Raw genomic sequence first — 26,231 nt, 5'->3', positions numbered from 1 at the left:
TAAATCTTCTTACCAAACACTTTATATTTTTTAATTATTGAAAACTGTTGTTTGAAATCTATTACCAAATAGGCCCTATTTCACTCAAACTTCGCTTGAGTGTAGAGTTGAGCAAAACAATTTGAGATTTAAAAATTTGTAAGATTACGTAGAATATATGTGCTTTAAGCGAGGGATGACTATTTGATGGTTGTGATTCGTCAATTGTATCTTTTCATTGGTGTCTCTTTATTGACTATTTATATAATTATATTTGGTTTTTACTTTATAATATACTCATACAAGGAAATTCTAGAATTCTCTGCAATCAATATTTTTAGAATCAGGCTTATTGTATCTTAAAAATAATTTGTTAGGAACCTGATAACAAACTATCTTTTGAGTGAGAGAAAATATTGTCTAAAGTGATTCAATGTGAGTTTTTAACACTTGTAGAAAATGTGTATACTAAGCCTTACCAAAATCTCGATGACCTCCTTATATATATGTCTCTTCAAGTAGACCTTGCATATGTGGAATGCTTAGGTAAATAGCTGCAGAAGACTCTCTTTTAGGGCGGGACGAGGGTTGGCATATATTATGCTCAAATATAAATTGGGCATGGCAACATCAATATAGACATGGACACCCACCCAATTATATACGCAACATCAATTTTTTAGCTATTTTAGGAGATACTAGTCACTATTTTAAAAACCGAAATGGACTGGCCGATCCGACCGATTCAACTGGGACCTGGGAGCCAGTCCGGTCCGGTTAAAAGCCCGAAAACCGGTCAACAACCGGAAAACCGGCCAAAAACCGGTCAAAAACTGGGGTTGAACCGAAAATTAAAAAAAAAAGGGTTCGATGCCTGGTTTGGTTTTGAAAGCCATGATACTAGTCACTAAAGATTGCAAGACTTCCAACTCTAGCTAGCCAAATTCAGCATTTAGTGCTATGTGTTGATTTTTTAGTGCCACAAATTTGATTGAGATCTATATTTTTTTAAAATAAATTTTAATTTAGATTAAGTATTCTCATCTCAAATCTGTTTATTTTACTATTCTTAAGTAAATAGACCATAGTAGATTGAAATAGACTAAAATGAACCAAAATACACCAAATGGTTTGAAATGTTATGTTAATGTGGCTTAATATGAGCATAGTAACAATAAATGCTAGGTTTAAGTTTCTAGATACTAATAGATAGATTTGAATAATGAAGCAAAAATAAAAGTACATAAATCAAATTCTAATCAATTCCAATAATTATTTTCACAATATATGGTTCCATCAAATTAACTATATCTTAACCAATAGAAGTTTTGCGAGACACAAACATAGAAATTAATATAGGGTTATTGCAGAACCTAATAAAGCAAACATAGTTGATTTGAATGTCACTGAGGTGGGTAGGTTAGCAACGTCTTTCTTGAAGAAAAGACCTGGGTAAACTAGAAGGTTGATGAGAACTAGCAGACCACATAGAAGAATCTGTAATGCAAATCGTTCCCAAAACAAAATTTCCACATCTGAAATCACCCTCTTCAATGCACCAAAGAAACAAAAGGCGTTTAGCACTACAAGTGTTGCTAAAATGGTAAACATAGGAGAAGAACTACCAAACTCCATGACCTCTTGCTCATATCTCTGTGACACATCATCATCAGCCACCTTTGTTGTGATGACAAAGGCCGACTTTGAAAACCCCAGTCATTTTAGGAAATTGTCCAACAAGCCAAAGAAGTATGAAGTTGTTCTTTTATATAGCCACATCCTTTGATCATTCCACCAACCCTAGAACGTGCCCCCAAACTGAATAGATTCTCCAAGGCTGTAAGTACGGTGGAGAAAGATGACAAATACGAATGGCAGGACCCATGAGCTTGAAATCTGCTAGTGCAAGATCAATATATTCTTAGAAGATAATTTAGCAACAATAATACACATCAATTCAAGAAATAAAAGTCTCTTACATGTGGAAACAAGGATATGCCTCTAAACAAGCATAGAGATGGCATAGTAACACACACTACAAAAAAATCGTCCTGCAGCAGCATTTTTTTCCCGGACCTGTTCAAAACCACCGTAATAGATTAACCTGTAGCAGCGCTTTTAGAAACCGCAGGTATAGGACACCCTATTATGGCATTTCAACATCGGTGCTTCATAAATCGTTGCAATATGAGACCTATAGCGGCGGTTTCCAAAACCGTTGGTATAGGAAGCCCTATTGCAGTTTTTTCAAACCGTCACTATAGGTCAGAATTACCGATTTTAAAAAAAAAAAATAAAATAATTATTTTTCTTATTTGAAAAGATCATATCCCAGCGCTTTAAAAGCGCTGGAATAGGTTAACCCTATCCCAACGCTCTCAAAAGTACAGGGTTATTCCATTCCTTATGGGGTCAACCTATCCTCGCACTTTCGAAAGCACTAGAATAGGGTTATTCCATTCCTTTATGGGGGAGACCTATCCTAGCGCTTTTAAATGCGCAGGAATAGGTTTCACCCATACCAACGCTATAAAAGCGCTAGGATAGGATTACTCTATTCCCTTATGGGGGAGATCTATCCCGGTGCTTTAAAAAGTGCTGGAATAGGGTTACTCTATTTCCTTATGGGGAAGAACTATCCCAACGCTTTTAAAAGCGTTGGAATAGAGTTCACCTATACTAGCGCTATAAAAGCGCTGTGATAGAATTACTCTATTCCCTTATGGGGGAGACCTATCCCGGTGCTTTTAAAATCGCTAGAATAGGGTTTCTTCATTCCATTATGGGGGAGACCTATCTAGGCACTTTTGAAAGCGCTGGAATAGGGTTTACCCTATTCCCCTATAGGGTATACCTATTCTAGCAATTTGAAAAGCACTGGACTAGGGATTTCTCACAGTACATGACCAATACCCCCCTAAACCTAGAAAAAGACCAAAGTACCCCCCAAAACATCGAAAAATACCAAATCATCATTGCGAACTTGAATAAGACCAAAATACCCCTATAAATCGAAAAAGTGACCAAAATGCCTCCGTAAATACAAAAAATGTCCAAATGACCCTTGATACCTAGAGAAAGACCAATACATCGCCGAAACCAAAAAAATAACCAAAATACCCCCTAAAACATCAAAAATGACCAAAATGCCACTAGAAACACAAAAATTGTCCAAAACACACCCGATAACTACAAAAGATCGATACACCCCCGAAACCATAAAAATGACTGGAATACCCCCCAAAAAAAACAATGAAAATGACTGAAATACGCCCCAAAAGCTAGAAAAGGAGAAAAGTACCCACCATGCTTGAAAAAGGTGGAAATCCCCTCAATTACTTGAATGATACCAAAATACCACTATAAATCGAAAAAATCACCAAAATGCCCTCGTAAACACAAAAAAATTCCAAAATACACCTGATACCGAAAAAAAAAAAAAAAGAAGAAGAAGAAGAACAATACACTCTAGAAACCTAAAAAATGACTGAACTACCTCTAAAACCTAAATAATGACTGAAACACCACTGTAACCTTAAAAAATGACCAAACCCTCCCCCCCCCCCTCCCCACCCAGCATATAAAATTACCAAAATACCCCCGAAACATAGAAACTGACAAAATATCCCCTATGTTTGAAAAAGACCAAAATACCCTCGATGACTAAAATAATACCAATACTATAAGAAATGACCACAATGCCCCCGTAATCTTAGAGATGTATGAAATACACTTGAAACCTAAAATAACCGATACACCCTTGAGCTTAAAAAATGATCAAGTACCTTGAAACCTAAATAGTGATAGAAAAATTGAAAAATGTTATAAAATGACCGAAATACCCCCCAAAACATAAAAAATTACCACATACCATAAACATTTTAATAATTTTGAAGTTCCAAGGGCATTTTAGTCATTTTTTAGGCTTAGGATGTATGTGTGTAACATTTTTAATGTGTAGGGTATTTGGTCATTTTTTTTTGCTTTCGGGGCATTTGGGTAATTTTATAGTCTTATAGTGTATTTTTGGTCATTTGTAAGGTTAGGGGTACTTTGGTCCTTTTCAAAGTTTCTAGCATATTTTGGTCACCTTTTGGCTTTGGGTGTATATTGGATATTTTTAAAGCCTATGGGGTATTTGGTTCATTTTTTGTTGTTGGAGTAATTTGATTTTTTTTTTTTTAGGCTTAGAGGGTATTTTTGGTCATTTTTATGTTTCGGGGTACTTTGGTCCTTTTTTAAGTTTATAGGGTATTTTGGTCACTTTTTGCCTTAGGATGTATATTGGTCATTTTTTAATGCCTAGAGAGTATTTTGGTCATTATTTTAGGGTGAGGGGGTGTGTTTAGTCATTTTCAAGTTTCAGTGGTTTTTTGGTTTTTTTTTTTTTTTCAAGGGTTTTTTGGTCTTTTTTAGGCTTCAAGGGTATTTCAGCTATTTATTTCTTGAACGTAATAGTTGACTATCAAAGAATTTGTTTTTTTTAAAAAAAAAAAAAACCAAAAAATTCTTAAAGATAATAAGAAAGATATGGCCAAGAATGCAAGAACACCAATCTCTCAAATGTCTCAAGAGAGGCAGCAGTTTTTCTAATAGGAGTGTTTTATTTATTTTATTTTATTTATTTTTAAAATTTTTTCCTTCAAGTTAAAATAAAGAAGAAGAGATTTGAGGTAAAAAAAAAAAAAAACCCAAACTTAGTGAAAAAAGGAAGCAAGGGAAATTGAAAATAAAAAAGGAAAATGTTAGTCTTGATAAAGCAAAAAAAAAAAAAAAAGTGACTGCATGAGATTGAAGGTGTAAGGACCAAATTTGGGTCCCTAGCCCAAAAGGTGGATGGACTTAGGCCCAAAAAGCCCAAAACAATGAATTTGTAGAGAGTGAGTTAGAAAAACTAGGCTTTAATGAATCAGACAGTCACTAAAGTGGATTCAAATCACCAGAGAATGAAAATAAACAAGCTTGTACTAAAGAAAATCATCCTTGGCACAGTCCGAGGAGATCAGTTCTTGTATATTTCTCTCAAGTTAGGTTACAAATGCAATTTGTGATTGCTACAGTCTTTTTCTCTTCACTTCTCGTTGATCTCTTTCTCTCACTGCCCTTTTCTTCCTTTATACTACCTTCCGCTTTCAACTCTACCCTCCATGTGTAGACTAGATGGTTGATGTTAATACTTGTCCCATCAGCACCTTCTTGAAGTCTTTGTGTAGTAGCTGTAAGGCTAAAAACCACTATTCAGGTATCACTTCCACATTAATACGGTTAGAGAGTTAGCTGCAGAGTATTTAATGTGATGATAGTAGCTTTTTCCTTTGATATTTTAGGACTCTCCCCTGCCATATGTTTTTGCAATGCTTATCCATACCAATAGAACTTCCTGGAACATTCCCTTGAACAGCAGACCACCTATTCGGACCTTGACTTTGGTTAGTTGAGGAGACATTCATCCTTAACCCACCCTCCTAGGCCATTATGACCAAAACTAACTTCTTCATCCATTAACACGGATTCCCTTGACCATGTTTACTCATCCTCAGACGAGTTCTAGTCCTCGGCTTGGGCCTTAGGCCCAAAATATACATAGATAATGAGCTCCTAGGCCCAATACTCCTACAATAGCCCCTCGAGATTCTTCTTTCTGACTCCTTGGGAAGAAAGGGGGATTTCGATATCACTGTAGTTGCTTCGAGCCCATCACATCCCACCTTTTCCTGTGAAGATGCCTTTTTAACTGCCCTAGGCACGCTCCTGGTGCTTCGGCATTCAAGACACATCCTCATTAAATTTTTACGGCCCCCTTTCCCCACATTCTATGGCGTGATGCGAATCCAACGGTTGAGGATTTTGCTAGGAATCGAGCAGGAATTTTCCCGCTTCTAACTCTTTCTTAGCATTCATTTCGTTCTTGTGTACATACACTAAACCTGCCAATTTACCTAACTCACTCGTGCCCTCACAAATACAAAAGACCTATTCGAGGATAGTTCCCTTCTTTTTGTAAGTCTTCACAAACCTTTACGTTTTGTTTTTCCATATATTTTTCTTTTCTCTGTACTTTTCTCCTCCTCGGCTCCATTATCTCTTCTCAATCCTTTTTAGTTCTCCCAAACCTTTCTGGAAATGGGTAGATTCAAGAGTTTGGTAAAATCTAAGGAGGGAATAGAGAACTTTAGGGCTGAATATAGGATTCCTCCAGAAGTAGGCATTAGGTCTTATAAGGAAGGAGAATGAAAAGAAAAAAGGCAAGAGGGAGAAGCAGTGATCCCAATGATTGCCTTTATAAAGGGTGGGATGAGAATTCCCATGAGTACAGTCATTAGGGACCACCTTAGAGCTCATAGGTTAGCTTCCACCCAATGTGCTCCAAACATGTTGTAAGGTTGAATTTTATCAACCATCTTGTTGGCTTTATTCCGTGCCAATTTGCTTGTAATTTAAGCACTTAGTAACCCTGTATTTAGGTGGGATTATTGTAAGGGTAGTGTGTGTGAAGATGTGAAGAAAAGCTCAAGTATGTGCAAAGAAGCAGAGTTTCGCGGCTAGGACTCATGGGTGGCTCACGGCTGCAAACCGCCAAATGCTGGCACGTGAGATGCACACAGGGGAGCTGAAGGGTCGCGCTAGCTGTCGCATTACAGGACAAAAGGTCCAAGCTGGCCAGGCCGTTACGTCGCGAGTTGAATTCGCGACTTGGACAAGCCGTGAAGTCAAGCCGCGAATCAGCCCTGTTTGGCAAAAACTGTCTCTTCGTATTCCTTTCTCACCCCACTATATATAGACCCTTATACCCACTAAATTGAGAGAGCTTCTAGAGAGAATTTTTGTGAGAGAAACCCTAGAGAAAAACAAGATTGCCTTATCCCCAATCTTTACCTTAGAGACTCTACAAATTCCTCTACTCTCTTCCTCTCCAATGTTACATCCTTGAGAGGCCATTGACCAAATTCTTATCTCACCACACCCACGTCTGTGAGAAGGTTCATTTGGTGCTAAGGGAAGCAGTTTGGAAGGAACCAATATACATTGGTTGATGCTATGGTATAGTAGCGGAATTCGAAAAGTTAAAGAAGAAATAGGTTTGGCGTAATCTCGTTGGAGCAAGAAGCTTGGAGGGCTTAGGTACTTGGGTAGTGATAGGCCACAATCTGAATGACCCCTTGTGATTAACCCTAATTAATTAATTAGCCAAGTTGTTAATTAATCAATTAATCATGCAATTGCGTGGAAGCACAAACAAATCACCAAAAAGTAAATATGCAACGGAAATTAAATAACACGGTGATTTGTTTACAAATGGGGAAAACCTTAACGGCAAAAATCCCACCGAGTGATTTTCAGGTCACCATTCCCGAAACTCCACTATTATCAAATCAAGCGATTACAAGTAAAGGAATCCCAAGTACCTTACCAACCTACAATTGAACCCTTACCCCAATACCCAATTGGACTTGATCTGTAGCGACAATTCCCACCTTTGATGCATGGCTTCCAAGTACGTGACTAACCAATGCGCGGATCCCAGTACGCGACTTCAGAACACCAACTAAGGAAGAAAGGTTGGCTGCAAAGTTCTTCGGTTCATCCTATATGATGAATAATAGGAAGATGCTTGGTTATAAAACCCTTTGGTGCAAATACACAGCAACTTCTTGAAGGAAGATGAACTAGGTCAAGAACTTCGTCTTTTGATCATAATTTGCTTGAACAGAGATTGCTCAATGCTTTTGCAACTTGTGTTCCACTTGACGGCTCTTAAAAAAATTCTTTTATATGTTTAGGGTTAGAAGAAAAGAAGGCCCAAAATCATATTCACGGATCCCAAGAAAATCATATTGGAAATCTGAAATTTTAAGTCTCGACAGATAGCAAGTGTCGAGGTAGCTATCGAGCAGGTGTCGAGCTTTAATGAATTCGCACTTCAGCTTACTTTTTCTTGGACAGACTTAATGACTTCAACACTTAACCTTGAAACCTTGTTTCTTGAAGTATTAAAAACACCTAGAACTACCTAATTACAAGTAGAGTGCGTTTTGTCAAAGGATTAGCCAATTTACATAAATAAGTGACATATGTTCTTAACAAGTGAAAACATATATGTCCTAACAGGTAGATTAGGCTTGGAGGGTCTTCTGCTATTCATGTATCCCAACTACATTCTTTAGTGGATTATTTACCGCTTAGAGGGTGGCGGAGAGGTTTTACGTCGAGGACTTCGGTTTCCTCTTCGATAACACATCGTGTGTTGTCCGTGTGTTTGCATCTTCCTTCCCTTTATCTTTGCCTTATATTTACTGCTGTGGATGTGTTTATATTTGGCTTAGATTGTTTATCAATTCTATTATAAGCTTGTTATCATATTCCGCACATTAATTGTTTGATATAAAGCTTGAATTGGTAATTTTGTATTTGAGGGTCTAAACGTTCAAGGGTGTTTTATACATATTTTGAACTTTCAATTGGTATCAGAGCAGGTACACTTGTTGTGGTTTAAATACCTGAGTGTGATCCTTGACCCCTTGTTGAGATGGATAGGTCTCAATCTCTCAATGTTCCACCATTTTTTGATGGAAATAATTATGCATTTGGGAAAGTCCCTATGAGGGCCTTTTTGTGTTCTATTGATGATGCTGTGTGGGATGCTGTTGAGGTTGGATGGACAAGGCCAGAGGCTGCCAAGGCTGAGTGGGATAAGGCTGCTCTTGTAGTAGCCAATGCTAATAGCAAGGCATTGAATGCTATTTTCTGTGGTGTCTTTCCAGAAGAATTTCACACATTACCATTGCCAAGGAAGCATGGGAAATTCTGGAGACAACCTATGAAGGGACTAAGAAGGTGAAAGACACCAAACTACAGATGTTGACCACTCGCTTTAAGGAGCTAAAGATGAGTGAGGATGAGTCTTTTGATTCATTTTACAGTAAGCTGAATGAAGTGGTCATCGGCAAATTTAATTTGGGGGAAAAGACGGAGGATTCTAAGGTTGTAAGAAAAATCCTTCGGTCGCTACTAGAAAGTTTCCGAGCCAAAGTTACAGCCATTGAAGAGAGCAAAGATCTTGATGACATTAAGGTTCAAGAGCTGGTTGGATCTCTGCAGACATATGAGTTGTCCCTGCCCTCACAGAAGAAGAGCAAATCCCTTGCTCTTAAAACAATTGATGAGAGAGTGGCATTTCATGATCCTAAGGAAGAGGATGCAGTAGACAAAGATGTGGCGTATCTTGTAAAGAACTTCCAGAAATTCTTGAAATTCAAGAATGGTGGGAAATTTGGTGACAAAGGAAAATTTCAGAATTCTGGGAGGGAGAAGAAAGAATTCCGAAGGAAAGATGATAGAGATTTCCAATCCTCTTAAGGAATTACTTGTTTCGAGTGTAATGGACATGGACCTTTAAAAAGGAATGTTCCAATTATTTGAAGTCAAAAGGAAAGGTTTATGCCACTACCTTAAGTGATACTGATTCATCAAATTCTGACTCTGAAGATAGTTGTGATGGAGAAGGAAACTACTTCGCATTCATGACCATTACATATGTGGAATCCTCAGATGATTTGGGTTCACTTGTGAAGGAACTTGGCGAATATTCTGATTCAGAGTCTATTGAGTTTGTTGAAGAATCAGAGGCTGAAGAAGAAGAAGATACACCTAGTCTTCAAAAGAATTACTCCTTACTTCTTGAAAAATAAGGTGAGTACACCAAGGTGGCGATAGCAACTGTGAAGAAAATGAAGAGAGCTGAGGAAGATTACAAAAGCTTGCGGGTCAGATACAATGAGGCAAAGTGTGAGATTGAAGCACTTAATGGAGAATTATCAGAAGCTTACACAAAGGTGAGATTTCTTGAGCAAGAGGTAGTGCAAGCTCATGCCAAGATAGATAGGGTCTCCTCCAGAAAGTTAGATGATGTTATTTCATCTCAAAAACATGCCTCAAACAAATCCGGATTAGGATATACTGGAGGAAGTAGCTCATCAGCAAATGTCACCAAAGAAATGAAGTTTGTAAGGGCCAAAGAGACGGCTGTGGATAAGCCTATTCTTGAAAAAGTTAAGATTGAAAGGAAGAAGAATGTGGCTGATCAACGGGTGCTAAATAAGTCCCGAAATTAATCAGAATCCAAATATGGAGCTAGAGGGAGATCAGTTCCAAGATCACAAGAGGGTCCTAGAACGGATTATGTTTGTCATTATTACGGACTGCAAGGACACACCAGACCAAATTGTCAAAAGCTGAGAGTAGACAACAATGCAAGTGCACCTCGGTCACGAGAAAGAAGAAATGACACGAGATCTTGGGGTGGTGAGCAACCAAGAAGTCAAAACCGTGATCCAGGAATGATGGATGTGATGAAGATGATCGGTGCCTTCACCAACTGCCTGGAAAGCTTCACGCGAAGGTTTGATAATCCTAATTATCGTACCCAATCCGTTAAGGATATCACCCCAAACGCACGTGACGTGTGGGTGACAAAGGGTACTCATGCATAAGCATTACAACATGTCCATGCATCAATACTTCCCATGTTTGTGAATATGCTTGGTTGTGTGCTTCTTGCTAGCTTTTAGGTTGTTATTTTGTGTGTGTTTGTGTCTCTGGTTCAAATGTTTTTACATTCTTGTTATGTTTTTGATCAATTTTTTAATGCTTTTATGTCAAAAATCCTAAAACACATAAAAAGTAGAAAATTCAAAAAATTTAATCGGCTTTGTTGAGTTTTGTCTCAAAGCATGTTTTGCCTTGTACCTTTGTACTTATGGCTTTGTGCATTTAACGAGTGTAGCTTGTCTCTTTTGCACTCATATCATTGTAGAAGAAATTCTGAAATCTATGTGACTGTTGTAAATAGATCTTTAACCTTGTCATGAATGATTAGTGAATGGTTTTGTTGATCTTGAGACATGCATAGACTCATGCCTATATATCTTCCCACTTTTTTTTTTTTTTTAAAAGAGCTCTCTAAATTTAAATCTCCAAATGAAAAGAGATATAGAGCTGTAAAAACCCGTCGCACATACTAGTATTCGACTAGGAAAAAGGGAAAGCGACCAAAATAAAATGTTTGATGCCCAAAAAGCCAAAGGCTATCTCATAAATTGAAATATCAAAAATTTCTGGCATCTATCTCAAAATGAGATTTTCTTTGCTCAAAAATGCAAATGTTATGTGAATATGAAGCCAAATGAAAAGCTTCAAAGAATTGTTATTAAAGTGCTTGTGGGAGGTCATATATGCATGTTTCTATAAATGAGATAGGTCATATATCTAGTGCTAGTTGTGTATGCCTTGATTGAATTGATCATTGAAGCTTCACATTAGACTAAGGACTATCCCATTTTTGATATCCACACACAACACACAAGTTTATGTCAATGAATGTCATTTTCATTTGTGTGATTGTACTTGATTAAATGTGTTTTCACATACTCAATCTTTGTTGATCAAACACAAAAAGATTTTTGAGTGCTTTTAGTTTGTTTTTGGAAAGTGTTTTTGTTTTTACAAAAATGTCAAAAACTTCAAAAACAGTGTTGCCTTATTTTGGTGACTAAGTCACGAGTTAGCCAAGTCGCAAGCCCTTGTCGTGAGCCCACTCAGAGATTTTTCGCAGCTTACTGGCGAGTTAATGACCTAGGCGCGAAAAATACTTAGAAAAATTTTCAAAATTTGGGTTTTTGTAATTTTCGCGGCTCTGTTTGGTGACTTGTTCGCGGGTGGAGGGTCCAATCGCGAGGTTACTCAGACATTTTCGCGACTCAGCCTGCGACTCCCTCATAGGTAGACCTTCCAGTCATGAAAAACACTTAGAAGATTTTTTAAGAATCTTTACTTCACAGTGTTTCGCGGCTTAACCTAGCGACTTGTTCTAGTTGCGAAAAACGCGTGTTTTGCGTTTTAAAGACAGTTTTCAAAAACTTTTCAGTTTTTCCCTCGTACTTTGTGACTGTTCAGTGTCTTCTCCATTTCTCTCACTAAAACTCACCGTGTTCTTTTCTGGTGAAACCCCCATTTCTGCACCATTCTCACTTCAATCTTCAAGAAAAAGGTATGGGTTTTCTTTCCCTCATTACAAATTTCTTTGTTCTAGTGCTATTTTCTTGAATTTGAGATTGTGTTGTTGCTATTGTGCTCCGTGTTATGCTGGGTTTGTTGAATGGGTTTTTGTTGGTTATATCTTGTTAAGTGTGACTTCACATGAGGTTTGACTCATATGTATGTTCTTACCTTGATTCACTCTATCTGGGATTATCTCTTTCATGATATTTTGTTGAAATGCTTGCTATCTGGATCACTTTGCTACTCATTTTTGACAGAGTGTGTTGTAATGCCTGTTACTCTCTGTGTGTTTAGCATTTGTTCCGTGCTTCGTGTGTTTCTAGTCTTCAGAAATGCCTATTCTATCACTTTATTGACTTAGTTCTAGTTCTATGATTATATGTCTTCTTAATCTGGTTGGTCTTTGCACTCTCACTTATTGACTAGATCTAACAAAATGAGTAGGCTGTGGATTTGGTACTTTGCTGTGTGGCTGCTCTTTTACAGATGTCTCGACGATCCTCCAAAGGAAAAGAGGTTATAACAGAAAAGGAAACAGTACCTGTCGCAAAACGAACACGTTCTTCATCACAACCAACTACTGAACTCAATGTTGAGCTATTCAGAACTCCTCAGCACCTAGAGACTTACTCAAGCATCTTTGATCGGGGAACTCCTATAGTGGAACGAGAGGTCAAATTTGATACTTTGGACACCACTTTTTTCCCTCGGATCTTCGAGGCAAAAGATTGGGCAGCATTATTTGGAAATTTTGTTGATCCAATGCCAGAACTAGTGAAGGAGTGTTTTGCCAACACAGTTGATCTTGAGACTAAACTACATTGTCTAGTAAGAGGAATAGAGTTCATCATTAGTCCAGACACCATAGCTGAACTTCTCCAAATCACATGACCTGTGGATGCCGACCTAACTCTGTACGATGATCGTACTCCAGTGATTCAAGACATTCTTCAAGTTCTTGGTCCTGACCATGACATTTCCAATACCGGCACATCCATTAGTACTACCAAGTTTTCACCTGAGTTAACAACATTGAAGCTGATTATGTTTTCAAACCTCTATCCGTTGACCAACACGGTGTATATCAATCTTGGAAAGGCTCAATTTCTATGTGATCTCATCACAGGCACCACCATTGACATCTGTGCCCATATTTTTCATGTCATAAGAAAGACAGCAATCCGAACAGTAGCATGAGGGTGCATTCCATTCTGTAGTCAGATTATGAAGTTCATTCTTAGTGAAGGTGTTACTCCTCCCTCAGTTGGGAACATGATTGCTCGTCCTCGTCCAATCTCTATATTCACTCTACAAGCCAGCAGAAGTCATTCATCCAAAACTCCAAAGAGAGCACATCTATTCTCTGCTACTTCTTCTACTCCTGAGCCAGATTCACCTGTACATGCCACTTATGCCTCACAACAACCCAGCACTACACAAGCATAGTCTGCTCCTCAGCCTGATAAGTTGGAAATGTTCTTTGAAAACCTCCACAAACGTCTTGAGGAAGTGGAAAAGACCCTCAGAGATGGCCAGAGAGAGCAGTCAGAGAGATTGGTCGTCATGCAAGACCAGATTGATGTATTGGCAGCTCAAGTTGATGGCATTTTCACAAAGTTGCAACAGTGACCCTTTGGCCATTCCTGTCAAAAAGGGGGAGAATTTTTTATGAGGGGGCAAGCACTTGAGGGGGAGTGCTTATTTGAGGGGGAGTTTCATAATCCCTATAGTTTTGTTACCTTGGGCTGATTAACTGTTGTTTTTTTATTATTGTTCTAATCTCATAACTCTTGAATGTTTGGCTTATGTTTTATATTGATGATGTTATTCAGTTATCAGTTAGTTTGTTTTTGGTTTTTGTGTTTTGTACCCATGTTGCTTATGTAAGCTTTAAGGGTTTGGTTTCATGCACTCTTGTAGGCCTTTGTGGTTTGTGCCATGTTTTATGCAGCCTTTGTGCTTTGTTAAATCAGTACTTCTAACCTAATGCTATGCATTCCTTGTGAAGTACTGTCACTCTTGTGCCCGTGTAGGATTTTTCCTAGATGCACATATTTTATGTCTTGTGCATTGGTTGAGTGTTGGTCATTCAAGTGATTTACCTTGTGTTTGTCGATTTGAATGTCTGGATGTTCATTCCAAGTGTGAATGAGCATTGTGATCACTTGGTTATAGTGACTGCATGTTTTGATCTTGCCATGGTTTATTGCTTTACTCCATTGTGCATGATCGCATTATGCTTGTTCCATTTGCATTACAAGTTTTTCTACATACAATGAACTTATTGTGTTGTTATGTTTTAGGAGTTCTTGATCTTATGGTTCTAAAGCTTCACAGATTCTAGAGTTAGGTGTAAGTGAGTTTTCCAACTGTTCCCAACTCACGCATTAAGTCTAGAGTTTATTTTAGGGTTTTGTCACGGAATAGCAAAAGGGGGAGATTGTAAGGTTGAATTTTATCAACTATCTTGTTGGCTTTATTTCGTGCCAATTTGCTTGTAATTTAAGCACTTAGTAACCCTGTAGTTAGGTGGAATTATTGTAAGGGTAGTGTGTGAGAAGATGTGAAGAAAAGTTCAAGTATGTGCAAAGAAGCAGAGTTTCGCGGCTAGGACTCATGGGTGGCTCATGGCTACAAGCCGCCAAATGCTGGCACGTGAGATGCACACAGGGGAGCTGAAGGGTCATGCTAGTTGTCGCATTACAGGACAAAAGGTCTAGGCTGGCCAGGCTGTTATGTTGCGACTTGGACAAGCCACGAAGTCAAGCCGCGAATCAGCCCTATTTGGCAAAAACTGTCTCTTCGTATTCCTTTCTCACCCCACTATTTATAGACCCTTATACCCACTAAATTGAGAGAGATTCTAGAGAGAATTTTTGTGAGAGAAACCCTAGAGAAAAACAAGATTGCCTCATCCCCAATCTTTACCTTAGAGACTCTACAAATTCCTCTACTCTCTTCCTCTCCATTGTTACATCCTTGAGAGGCCATTGACCAAATCTTTATCTCACCACACCCACGTCTATGAGAAGGTTCATTTGGTGCTAAGGGAAGCAGTTTGGAAGGAACGAATATACATTGGTTGATGCTATGGTATAGTAGCGGAATCCGAGAAGCTAAAGAAGAAATAGGTTCGGCGTAACCTCGTTAGAGCAAGAAGCTTGGAGGGCTTAGGTACTTGGGTAGATTAGGCTTGGAGGGTCTTCTACTATTCATGTATCCCAACTACATTCTTTAGTGGATTATTTACCGTTTGGAGGGCGGCGGAGAGGTTTTACATCGAGGACTTCGGTTTCCTCTTCGATAACATATCGTGTGTTGTCCATGTGTTTGTATCTTCCTTCCCTTTATCTTTGCCTTATATTTACTACTGTGGATGTGTTTATATTTGGCTTAGATTGTTTATCAATTATGTTATAAGCTTGTTATCATGTTCTGTACATTAATTGTTTGATATAAAGCTTGAATTGGTAATTTTGTATTTGGGGGTCTAAACGTTCAAGGGTGTTTTATACACATTTTGAACTTTCACATGTTCAGAATATTAGGGAGTGTAAATGCCCTCAATGAAAGGATGGGTTTAGGGTTGATCCACTACGATGTTAATTGGATCAACAACCTTCACAACCTCAAGGGGCAGCGGTATTACCTTAAGTCTAGATACCTTGAGGTCAGGCTTATCCAATGCCTCTTCGACTCCAATAAAGGCTTAACAAAGACTTCATGATTATATCAGGGGAATGGCACGATGGCCTTCCCTGCCTGACGAGAAAAGGGAAACCAGGTGGGGTCTTAGGTCTAGGTTTGAGTACTTGTATATAAATTTTTGTTTGATTAATTCTACTTCTTGCTAACAAGAGCTTTCTATTTTTCTCCATGGTTTTACAGAGAAGAACGCTATTGTACCTAACTTCGGCCTTGTGAACCAGTAAAGTTTGAACAAGATATTGAAAGCTGAGGTGGTTGTCCACACAGACGGTCAACTCAAGGTGACTTATCTGATTCTGGACTACATCACGATCTCCAAGAGCTTTTTGGTGCCTAAGTGTGTCATCAAAGCTAGAGATCATCGACTGCAACGAATCAGCGTTGTAACTCTAGGCTTTTTGATCATCGACCTAGTACTAGAAGGCACCTTCGCTACCACCCTTATTTTAGAGGGCATCCCAAAGGTCGTCCCGCCACCACAACATTCAGCCGAGGAAGGAACTTCTTCTCATCCAACCCTCATAAAGGAAGAAGAAGAAGAAGAAGAAGTAGAAGTGTCCGATTCTGAGGATGAGTTCGACGTTTTCAATGAAATTTTGTCCCCAGAAGCCTTTCTTGGTGACCTCGGCTCTCCTTCCTCAGCATAATCCAATCCTCGCCAAGAACCTGCTAATACATCCAGTGACATGGGCATCCAACACAGGCCAAGGTTAACTTTCCAGGAGTTGTTGGAGTCTCAACCTGGGAGAGATGCACCTGGGAAGGCACCTCAGACCAGGCTTCCCACTTCTCTGCCCATCCAATCCCTCTGAGCCGATCCAATAAACCACAAAAGAAAAAGGGAGGATAAAAGGAAGGAACTGGTAGAAGTTGGGATGACCCAGCCTCTCCAAGAGATTAAGCCCCAAAGGGGGGCCAAGTAGCCCAGGGTGACACAAACAAAGTCAACCAATAAGGGAGAAAAGAAGGGCGACCTCCGAGCTGCAGCCCTTGCCTGGGCCCCACACATGGAGCTAGATGGAGCTCCCCTTCTTAGTGATGCCTCCATCTGAGACTTCCAGCTGGGCACAGTTGGATACATTGTAAACGCGGTGGAACAATCCTTGTTGCTACCCAAGGATATGGTTGACCTCAGATCCTTGAGGTAGCATAAGGTCTTCCTCAGACTGAAGAGGGATTTGGTCATGGTAAGTAAGTTTTTAAGTTAAGTGTTTTTTTTTTAAAAAAAAAAAAAAATTGTACTTGTCTTCTTTTCCAGGCCATCCAAGCCACCTTTAGGGCCGGGGAGATGGTGAACTATTCCCATCGAAAAATGAAGGAGGAAAAGGGGAGGAGGATAACAGCCGTGGATGCCTGCCACATGGCTGAAAAAAACGTCTAACATCTTAAGGCCAAGTTAACCGAGGAGGAGAGAGAAAGAAAAAGCGCTGCAGCTGCCTTGGACAGCGTAAAGACAAGTAGAAGGGCAAAGATTGCTGCTCCGCAATGCCAAGGACCAGTTGGCCACCTCCAAAGAGCAGATCCTTGCTCTGAAGAAGAAATTAGAGGAGGTCCAAAAGGTTAAGGACTAGACAGAGAGAGCCAATGAGTGGCTGAAAAAGCTAGGGAGGAGGCGGAGCAACATGGGTATGATATTGGGGTGGCTAAGACCGAGGAAGCCCTTAGGGTCGAGGTCCCAGGGGTATGCAGGACTTACTGCCTCCAGGTATGTAATGAGGCTTTCAACCAAGCTGGGGTTGAGGCTTTTTTGGTACTCAGGAAGGCAGAAAGTGTCTACTAGCCTCAAGCCATCCGTGTTTCTTCCTCCAGCAATTCCAAGGCAGACACCCCTCTTGAGGTGGCCGATCCAGAGAAGAGTAGCCCCAAGAAGGTCCCTCCCTCCTTAGGCAGCCCTCTAGGACGAAAAAGAAAACAAGGTGACTAAAGAGGTGGCCTCTAATGCCACAAAGCCCCCGACTACTCCCCATGATCTTTCCAAAGATAAAGAGACCTCCAGGATGGAGATTGTTCTTGAAAGCCTCCCAATTCTTGTCAAATGTGACTCTAAAGGAGCAGACCAAGAATCCTTGGAGGCTACAGTCCAGCAATCCAAGGCCCCTCCCCAAGGAAAAATTGTAATAACGAAGAAGTAGATTTTTGCATAGTTTTTTTTTTTTTTTTTTGGCGCTTCTTCTGTTCTGGTTTTCATAGTTTGTAAGTAAACTGCCCCTTTTTGTACTCAACCTACCTTGCTTTAAGGCTTTAATTAATGAAAGTTATGCATGCTTTTTTTCCTATGATTCTCATACTAGTGTTAATATAATTTCTATCTTGTTTAACACTTAGTTAATATGGAAATTAGATGCAACTCCATTCATGTATACAAATGGTAAGATACCAATTCATGTCAGACTTCATCTAAATTTCTTCCCATTACTAAGTTAAAAGACCTAGGTACAATGATCAAACCTAAAACAGATCATGGATATACTTTCAAATGCTTTAAGTGATGCTTACAAGCATGCAATTAATCATGTTACTTTAATGAAGATCCACATCATCTAGTAAGGCTGATTCCATAAGACAATTAACCAATAGGAAGTGTTAACATACTTAAATAGGATCCAGATATAATGCAGGTTCTGTTTGACACTTTTATGAATGGCTTGGAACGTCAATTTTCCGAAGGTATGTGGTCCGAGGATCCAAGCATGACCAAGGTTTTGTTTGATACTTAGGAAAGTAATAGGAAGTATTAATTTACCCAAAGCATGTGGTTCGAGGAACCAGGCATAGCTAAGGTTCTGTTTAATACTTAGAACAATGATTATAAGATATTAATTTACCCAAGGCATGTGGTCCGAGGAGCCAGACATGACCAAGGTTCTGTTTGATACTTAGAATGATGTCAGAAAGTATTAATTTACTCAAGGTATGTGGTCCGAGGAGCTAGGCATAACTAAGGTTCTGTTTAATACTTAGAACAATGATTAAAAGATATCAGTTTACCCAAGATATGTGGTCCAAGGAGCCAGGCATGACCAAGGTTCTGTTTGATACTTAGATTGATATCAGAAAGTATTAATTTACCCAAGGTATATGGTCCGAGGAGCCAGGCGTGACCAATGTTCTTTTTAATACTTAGAATAATGATTAAAAGATATCAATTTATCCAAGGTATATGGTTCGAGGAGCCAGGCATGACCAAAGTTTTGTTTGATATTTAGATTGATGTTAGAAAGTATTAATTTACTCAAGGTATGTGGTCTGAGGAGCCAGGCATGACCAAGGTTCTGTTTGATACTTAGATTGATGTCAAAAAGTATTAATTTACCTAAGGTATGTGATCTGAGGAGCTAGGCATGACCAAGGTTCTGTTTAATATTTAGACAGATAGTAGAACAGATGACACACAATATAATAAACCCAAATATGGTGAAGAAAGCTTTCATTAATAATAATACCTTTTTCAGATTATTTACATTCCAGGGGTGTGGTACAACCTTTTCCTCTAGATCTTCAAGATAATATGCACCTATTTTAGCCACCGATATAATACAGTATGACCCTTCCCAGTTGGGTCCCAATTTTCCCTATGCTGGGTTCTTTGCAATTCCTAAAACCTTTCTTAAGACCAAGTCTCCAATTGTCAGTAGCCTTAGCTTTACATTGGCATCATACCCTTGCTTGAGCTCGTGTTGATAGTAGGCCAATTGGACCATGTCATTCTCTCTTTGTTCTTCAATTAAGTCAAAGCTCTTCTCCAATAGCCCATCATTGCTGCTCGGAGTGATAGAACTTGTTTTCAGCGTGGGGTATCCAGTCTCCAGAGGAATAACAGCCTCGGCTTCGTAAGTCATTGAAAAGAGGGTCTCCCTAATAGACCTATGAGGTGTAGTCCGGTATGTCTAAAGGATGTGTGATAGCTCTTCCACCCATTTCCCCTTCGCATCATTCAGTCTTTTCTTAAGTTCACTCACTATAACCTTGTTGATAGCTTCAGCCTGTCTGTTCTCCTGTGGATATGCCGGGGTGGAATATCTATTTGTTATGCCCAGGTCAAAGAAATACCTCTTAAAGGCCTTGCTATCAAACTGCAGTCCGTTGTTTGAGATGAGTGTATAAGGGATTTCAAACTGAGTGACAATATTCTTCCAAACAAGTTTCTTGGCATCCGCATCCCTAATATTTGCCAATGGTTCAGTTTCAACCCACTTGGTGAAGTAATCCGTGCCGACCAACAAATATCTTTTTTTCCCTGCTGCTTTAGGGAAATGACCTATAATGTCCAATCGCAATTAAGCAAAAGGCTAAGGGCTGGACAATGGATTAAGGACTCATCTGGGTTGATGAATGTTTGGTGCAAACCTTTGGCATTGGTTACACTTCTTCACATATTCTTGTGTTTCCTTCTGCAAATTTGGCCACTAATAGCCTTGTGTGAGGGTCTTGTGAGACAAAGATCTACCCCTCATGTAGCTTCCACAAATCCCTTCATGTAATTCTTTTAGGAGTAGCTCAACTGCTTCAGGGTGTATGCATAACAGATATGGGCCAAAAAAGGATCTCTTATACAACTTTTGGTCCTCGAATAGCCAAAATCGAGGAGCTTTCCTTTGTACCTTGTCAACTTTGGACTTACTCTCGGGCAAGACAACTTCCTTAAGGAATAGAACAATAGAGTCCATCAAACTAGGCCCGACCCTTATTTGATGAACATGAACCCCATCTCCCCCTACTTTAGTAGGTTTACACAAGTCTTCCACAAGGATCACCCGAGGTAAGCTCTGTGTCAAGGATGTTGCCAATGTGGCAAGAGAGTCAGCATGTATATTCCTACTTTTAGGGATTTGTGACAAATTGAAAGACTCAAATCCAGACTGTAAATGTCTAACCTGATTCAAATATTCCTGCATTCTGAGATCTCTGGCTTCCAACTACCCCTAAACTTAGCCCACAACTAGCCTTGAATTAAAGAATATTTCCACTGCTTTTCCACCCATTTTCTGAACCATGGTCATCCCTACCATCAGAGTTTCATTCTCAGCTTCATTGTTTGTGGCTGAGAAGCCCAATCTCAAGGATTTCTTAATTGTAATCTTCTCAAGAGATACCAGAACTAGCCCCACTCCAAATCCTCTATGATTCATTGCACCATCAATATAGACCTTCTAGGACAAAGGTTATTCTAGGGAGATTGCACCAACTAATTTTTCATCCATGTTTTGCTCCTCTACTTTCTCTTCTAGTAGGGTTTCAGGAAACTCAGTTATCAAGTCAACAAGGACCTAACCCTTGACAGAGGTGTGAGGCATGTATTTGATGTAAAAAATCCCTAGGATCGGACCCCACTTTGCAATTCTCCCCGTGTAGTCAGCGCTCCAAAGTAGAGATCTAAAAGGGAGCTGGGTTAAGACAACAACTGTGTGTGATTGGAAATAGTGGGGGAGCTTACGTGTAGCATGCACCACTGCCAAAATGGTCTTCTCCAATGGTAGGTAACGGACTTCGGCCTCATGTAGTGACTTGCTCACATAAACTGGCCTTTACACACCACTATCAACCCGTATCAACACCAAGCTCACCACATGAGAGGCCACTGCAATGTAGGTAAACAAAACTTCATCCACCTCGGGCTTGGACATAATAGGTGGTAGAGAAAGATACTCTTTCAACTGCTTGAAAGCCAAGACACACTCCTCGGTCTATTCAAATCCCTTCCATTTGTTCAACAACAGAAAGAAAGGCTTACACCTGTCTGCTGACCAAGAGATGAATCGGTTTAAAGCAGTGGCCATCCTTGTTAGCTTTTGGACCTCTTTGGGATTCTAAGGTGGTTGCAAATTGTTGATTGCCTTAATCTGGTTAGGGTTGACTTCAATTCCATAGTGTGTGACCATGTAACCCAAGAACTTCCCTAGTCCAGCACCAAAAGAACACTTGGAAGCATTAAGTCGCAGCTTGTGTCTCCTCAAGATCTCAAAGATATTATCAAGGTCATTAATGTGCTCAGATTCCAACTTGCTCTTGACCACCATGTCATCTATATAGACCTCAATGTTTTTCCCTAACTGTGGCTAAAACATCCTAGTCATCATTCTCTGGTAAGTAACCCCTGTGTTCTTTAAACCAAAGGGCATCGCCTTATAATGGTAATTCTCGATAGGAGTAACAAAGGCTGTCCTCTCTTGATCGTCCAAAGCCAAAGGTATCTAGTGGTAGCCTTGAAAAGCGTCCAAAAAGCTCATCCGAGGATGACCTACGTTGGCATCCACTAATTGGTCTATCCGAGGCATGGGGAAAGGGTCTTTTGGTCAAGCCTTGTTCAGATCTGTGAAGTCTACACATACCTGCCACTTTTCATTCTTCTTCTTTACAACCACAGTATTGGCCAACCACTCAGGATAGAACACTTCTTTAATAGCCACAATCTGCTTAAACTTCATCACCTCGTCTTTGACAACGTTAGAATGATCCTTGGATTAGCACCGAGGTGGTTGCTTTCTGGGGATGACAGATGGATTGACGTTCAAATGATAGCAGATAATGCATGAATTCACCCCCAGAGCTTTGTAGGCATTCCAAGCAAACATATCAACGTTCCTCTTGAGAAACTCTACTAGCTCTTCCTTCTCTTGAGGCGGTGGCTAAGCCCAAATCTGAAAAACTTCTCTGGGTCATCACTTATAGCAAATTTCTCTAAATCCTCACATTTCACATCCTCGGCTGGCCTATCTATAGGTAATACCAGAGATTACCTTGGAAGGCTGAGAACCAGTTCTCCCTGGTACAGCAAAGATGACATTGATTGTGCCCAACGTGGGCCTTGAAGATGCACTCCCTTGAGCCCCTGACCTCGCTTGACCTCCTTGCTCGTTGGGTCGATAAAAAATTGCTGTAACCTTCCTTCTCTAACCAGTTGCTCTAGATGGCTCCACAAAGTTCTGCAGTCCTCAGTAGTATGCCCCCGCTTCTAGTGGTATTGGCAATGAAGGCTCTGATTGCGCTTCAAGAGGTTTCTACTCATCTTGTTCGACCATTTGAAGTATGGATTTTTCTTGATCTTCTCCAAAACTTGATGCACCGATTCTCGAAACACAGTGTTTACCACTTGAGGAGTTGTAGGCCTAGATTGCCCAGCAAAATCCCTTCGGGGATTGTTATTGTTGTAGCCGTTCGACTTGGAATCCATCCTCTGTTGAGGGATAATCTTACCCTTCCCCTTTCTTTGCTGTTGGTTCTTCTCAACCCTCTTATACTTATCAATCTGATCCATGAGTTGGTGTACACTGGTAACAGGTTTCCCAGTCAAAGACTTCCGTGAGCCATGCTCGGCAGGTAGGCCAACCTTGAAAGTGCTGATGGCTACATTGTCAAAGTCACCATTTATCTCATAGAACATCTCCCAGTATCTGTCCGAATATGTTTTCAGGGTTTCTCCTTCTCTCATGGACAGAGACAATAAGGAATCAAAGGCCGAGGAACCCTGCTGCACGTAATAAAGCAGGATCCAAACGCCTGAGTGAATTCCTTAAAGGAATTAATGGAACCTACACTCAAACCATCAAACCACCTCATCGCCACAGGCCCCAAGTTGGATGGGAATACCTTGCACATCAGGGCCTCGTTCTTGGAGTGCACAGCCATTCTTTGATTGAAGTGGCTAACGTGCTCCACAGGGTCTGTTCGACCATTATGCATAGTGAACGTGGGCTGAGTGAACCATCGAGGAAGTCTTCCTCCCTCAATTCTACGCATAAAAGGTGATCTAGAAATTCAGTTGAGTACTCTACTCATAGCATCATTTCTTAGGCCTCTCGAAGATGAGTTTTTGTTTTTGCACTCATGATGGTAGTCTTCATCATATGAGAAAGATTCACTAGGAGGGGTTCTTGATCTGCGCCTATGGATTCTGCCTAGTTTGAACCTGAACCTACCATCGTTAAACGTTGGACTCACTGTAACACTAGTAATTTCCCACAGATGGCGTNTAAAGTAACCCCCCCCCCCCCCCCTCCCCAAAAAAAACCTATTGTAATATGTTAATGTAATCAAAGTAAACTTCTTTTTCCGTAAAAAAAAGAAAAAGAAAAAAGAAAACGTAAGCTTCTTTTGAATACAGAGTCACAATCACATTACTTTGCCGCCAAAGAAAATTTAGGGTTCTCACTCAAAAGTTTTGGGTTCACACTAAATTAACTTTTGGGCTCGCATGTGTGCACACTTCAACAAAACACTCTCTCTCCCTCTCATCACTTTCAATCACAAAAAAAGATTAAAAAAAGATTAAAAAAAAAAAAAAAACCAGACCTCACTCTTTATAACTCTCCCTCTCTCTCCCTTGCCGATCAACCTACCTTTGAATCGTTGTCCATCACGCCACCGTTGTCCTCCGATCTAAGGCTTTATACCATCCAATCCGCTACTGCGGCTTTCCCCACCCATCTCGCCACCGCCGTCCTTCATCTCCACTGAGAATCGGGCCGATATAATCGGTCCTACCCTCTGCCCCTAACACCAACAACCTCCACCACAGCCACTGCGGCCATCCTCGGACTCTTCCCCTCCCTCAACCGCCCAAAATGCTCTTGAAGGTATATGAATCCCTAAACTTTTTTGCATGTTTTGTGCATTTATTTGCTTTGATTTTATTTAAGTTTGTGATATACTGATATTATACCTGAGTTTGTTAGGTTTTCAGCACATATATGGTATGATTTTGGACTTAGGCATTCGGGTTTGGATTGTTAGATGCTTGAATTTTGATTTAATTATTTCAGTCCAAATACTGTTCAAAATTCACCCTTTATTTGTAACGTGGTATATATTGTTGAACTTGGATTTATATTGCAATAGGAATTTATAGTTTTGTGTATTGTGTGCTTAGCCCATTGGATGCCACTTAGGCCTCTTGACTACAAAGTGGTGGTGCTCTCTTATCTCTTTAACCTCTATCCTTGGTGAAGGAAGGCATTGAGCTAGGTTCTTTGTGTGGCAGTAGTGCTAACAAAAATTTGACCATAGGCAATCTTGTTAAGGGGAGTATACCACTGATCACTTGGTGTTGTGTGCGTAAGGCAAGCACTGAATCAGTGGGTCATCTTTTGCATAATTTTTATTTTGTAAACTTTTTGTACTTGTTATTTGTTACCAAGTATCTGATGCAATGAATCAATGGGTCATCTTTTGCATAAATTTTATTTTGTAGACTATTTGTACTTGTTATTTGTCACCAAGTATCTAATTTCATCAATAGGCTATGATACTTTACAAGCTAAGTACTTTCTTTGGCAATGAATGTTGTTTGAGTCATGTTAAGGATGTTTATACTCTACATGCTGTAATTTTTATTTATTTATTTATTTATTTAAAATTTTAGGTGCTTTATATGTTAGTGTGACTATGGCTATGCTAGACATGACATGAAATTCTTTCAGTTAAAGGAAATGGGACCCCATAATGTGACTGGCAGCAATATAATAGAAACTTCAGGGATTAAAGGCTGTATTGTAATTGTTAACTGCAAAAAATAAATTCCAATCTTAACTGTAGTCCATACACTAACTTGGAAGACTTTATATATACTTTGTAATGGATGATATCCTATCCCCCTTGAAACGCCAAAATTGTAATGGTAAATAACCGTTTGATATTTATGTGTAGAAATCATCTGAGTTTCACAAAAGATCATTTGAGTCTAGTGTTGACTCTATATGGGCTATTACCACCAATCATCTTTGGGCAGATCTGAATGTGAAAATTTTGGTTGTTTTTATCTTTTAGACCATCTACATAAAAAGTATTCGATCTCTTTTTCTATATCTTGTGGTTGTACACACTAACTTGAATGGTCACCTGAAGGCCTTGAAAGACTATTTTCTTTTAGCAAAAGGAGATTTCTTCAAGGAAAAATATGAATATGTTTTTTGCTTCCTTGTGCATTTTTATTGGAGTACTCTTATGGGTGCAATGACTACCTTAAACTGTTTATTGAATGGCAATATATGCCATGCCAATTTTTGCACACCCCTTTGCGAATTCCTATATACCTTTAGGATGATACTTTAAAGTTAATAAATATGAAAATTGCTACAAATGATTTATGATAATGATAATGTTGATATTTATAATAAAGTTTCCAAACTACTATGAACTATATAATATAGCTCTCATTGTTGCGTTCTTATATATAGATAATTTTATGACACTTGGGATGTATTAGAATTTGTGTATAACATTAGTAATACTAGAGATAATTTGGAGAAGTAATTACCTAATATGGTTTGAATTTATAATATAGTTTCAAACTGTTGGTAATATAATAGTGGTTATATAAATCTGTTGTTAGCTTATTGCTATATGTTATGTGTAAATTGAAAATTTGTAAGGTGGTTAATATATTAAATATTTGTAATTATATGGTTGTATCTATTGGAAAATTGAAGTAGGTCTTTTAATAATAATTAAGGTATTTATTTTAGGTTCTTACAGATGCTACAAATTATTAA

General features: G+C 39.3%; 1 pseudogene; it reads right to left on the bottom strand.

Moving 5' to 3' along the window:
- Positions 1–1,329: 1,329 nt before the first annotated feature.
- The window catches only part of LOC111987887 (cellulose synthase-like protein E6), a 29,909-nt pseudogene continuing 5,007 nt past the window's right edge, over positions 1,330–26,231 (bottom strand).

This window comes from Quercus suber, unplaced genomic scaffold (assembly GCF_002906115.3).
Source record: "Quercus suber isolate HL8 unplaced genomic scaffold, Cork oak 2.0 scaffold_143, whole genome shotgun sequence".
Taxonomy (NCBI): Eukaryota; Viridiplantae; Streptophyta; class Magnoliopsida; order Fagales; family Fagaceae; genus Quercus; species Quercus suber.
Note: the sequence above shows the minus strand (reverse complement) of the source record. Positions and strands in the feature narration are given on the sequence as shown.